The 2,632-nt window shown below is 44.6% G+C and overlaps 1 non-coding gene across 1 annotated transcript; it reads left to right on the forward strand.

Annotated features, from left to right (window-relative positions):
- The first annotated feature begins 2,219 nt into the window (after positions 1-2,219).
- TRNAC-ACA (transfer RNA cysteine (anticodon ACA)) lies at positions 2,220-2,292 on the forward strand. Its single transcript has one exon. It is a non-coding gene; the product is annotated as a tRNA-Cys (tRNA).
- Positions 2,293-2,632: the final 340 nt, after the last annotated feature.

The following is a 2,632-nucleotide window of genomic DNA, read 5'->3' on the forward strand; positions in this document are numbered from 1 at the left end:
AAGGAGATCCAACCAGTCCATTCTAAAGGAGATTAGTCTCAGGTGATCACTGATGCTAGAGCGGAAACTCCAGTACTTTGGCCACCTCATGCGAAGAGTTGACTCATTTGAAAAAACCCTGATGCTGGGATGGACTGGGGGCAGAAGGAGAAGGGGACGACAGAGGATGAGATGGCTGGATGGCATCACTGACTTGATGGACATGAGTTTGAGTGAACTCCGGGAGTTGGTGATAGACAGGGAGGCCTGGCGTGCTACGATTCGTGGGGTCGCAAGGAGTCGGACACGACTGAGCGACTCAACTGAACTGAACTAGCTTAAAAGCACAAAAGGAAATCTTCTGGAAATCTTCAGAAATAAACTACTTCTTTTGAGCAAGAGTTAAAGCTATATGTCTCAGATAAATAATTGGATTTGACATTAATACAGGCTTAGGGATTTATATTTTAATATAGATACCTGCATTATATTGAGAACCAGGAAAGGATGGTCTTGTCAGAAAAATATACCTAACAATACAAAATTGTAGCCTCAAAGTCTCATAGTTATTGATGAAAACAGAGTAAACCCAGAAGCTCTTCCATCTATAGCTTCTCATCATTGGCAAGGAAGACACGGCAGAAACTAGGCCTGTGAATACTGCCCATGCCCCATGCTAAGTTGCTTCATTTGGTCCAACTCTTTGCGACCCTGTGAACTACAGTTCACCAGGCTCCTCTATCCATGGGATTTTCCAGGTAAGCATACTGGAGTGGGTTGCCATGCCCTTCTCCAGGGGAGCTTCTCTACTCAGGTATCAAACCCGTGTCTCTTATGTCTCCTGCATTAGTAGGTGGGTTCTTTACCACTAGCGCCACCTTGCTACTGGTAATAAAATCACTGTTGCTATTTTTGACTGGATTAAAAAACTGCTGGCCCACTGGTAAAGAATTCACCTGCCAGTGCAGGAGACGTAGGAGACGTGGGTTCAATCCTTGGGTTGGGAAGATCCCCTGAAGTAGGAAATGGCAACCCACTCCAGTATTCTTGCCTGGAAAATTCCCTGGAGAGGGAATTTTTTTAAAGAATATGGAATTAATTAGATATAGAATATAAAAGTTAACCCATCTAAACAGGGGCCCAGAGAGCTCCTTTTATTCTTCCTTTAGGCTTTCCCACCAGAATCCCCATAAAAACATTTTGCACACACACAATGGCTCGTACAGACTGAGAAGTTGTAAAGCTTCCAAACTGACAGATCCTTAAGGCGGCTGATGGTGGGGTCAGACGCACTCACGCCTGAAGGAGCCCACTGTTTGGTCACAGCTCCAGGCCAGCGCCCAGCCTTCCAGACCGAACCTGGCAGGTTACAGTACATAGGGTCACAAAGAATCAGACACAATAGAGCACACATGCACACAAACTGCTACCAGAATACAGGTCTGTGGGCTTCTTGGTTTAGCAGTTTGAAGACTAGGTCTAGTTCTGATATTGGTGATGATACTGAAAATGATAAGAAGTCAAAGTTGGAACTCACTATTCCCTAGCCCATTGTGTTCCCATAGATGTTGCCAAGCTCTATAACTTCTTTATTATCACCACCACTGCCTTGCCACTGCAGTGAATCAGGTGATATATGAGATCAGTTGAAACTTCAGTTGATTGAGTGTCCATATGACACTAACTTTTAGTGCATGAATGGGCTGAAAACCCTGTAGGCATGCCTTAGATTCCTTTACTTTATTCTAATGGTCCTGCCTGCCTTCCTGAGATTATCTCTGCCATATGGCCTCTTTATTTCTGAACTCATATGAAATGACATGCTTCAAAAAAAAGAAGAAGAAGAAGAAATGGCATACTATAGGCATGGTATCATACCTGCCTGAGTATTCACTTAGTGAATCTTGGAAGCACTGGCGGCCTTGGCCAATGAGAAACAGGGAATAGGAAGGAGCTGAGCAGATAAATTCTCTCTCCCTTCTCCCCTCCATGGACTATCCAAAGTGCAGCTCCTTTCTTCCAACCTTTCAACTTGCGTGCCAAGTAAATGCTCCTGGTACATGACCTATCGAGTCTCCTCTTACTCTCTGTGAAGCTATTAACCACGGATCCATTTTTCACTTCACTTTTTCCAGGTCTCACTATCCTTGGCTTGTGTTCCCCAAATAAAGTATTAGTATTTTTGATTCTTAACTCAGCTTCTGCATTTTTAGAAAGCCCAGACTGATTGGCAAGATTATTCCCTGATGGCTCAGATGGTAAGGCATCTGCCTACAATGCAGGAGACCCAGGTTCAATCCCTGGGTCAGGAAGATCTCCTGGAGAAGGGAATGGTAACCCATTCTAGTATTCTTGCCTGGAAAATCCCTTGGACAGAGGAACCTGGTAGGCTATAGTCCATGGGGTCGCAAAGAGTCAGACACGACTGAGCCACTTCACTTTCTTTCTTTCTTATTTCCTCAAATTTAATAATACCCTAAATTTATGCAGACAGAATTTCAAATCAATCCCCATATCCAATGCCCTCTGCCACATGTGCTGTTCAGTTCAGTCGCTCGGTCGTGTCCGACTCTTTGCGACCCCATGAATCGCAGCACGCCAGGCCTCCCTGTTCATCACCATCTCCCGGATTTTACTCAGACTCATGTCCATC

Source organism: Capricornis sumatraensis, chromosome 2, assembly GCF_032405125.1.
Source record: "Capricornis sumatraensis isolate serow.1 chromosome 2, serow.2, whole genome shotgun sequence".
NCBI classification, from domain to species: domain Eukaryota; kingdom Metazoa; phylum Chordata; class Mammalia; order Artiodactyla; family Bovidae; genus Capricornis; species Capricornis sumatraensis.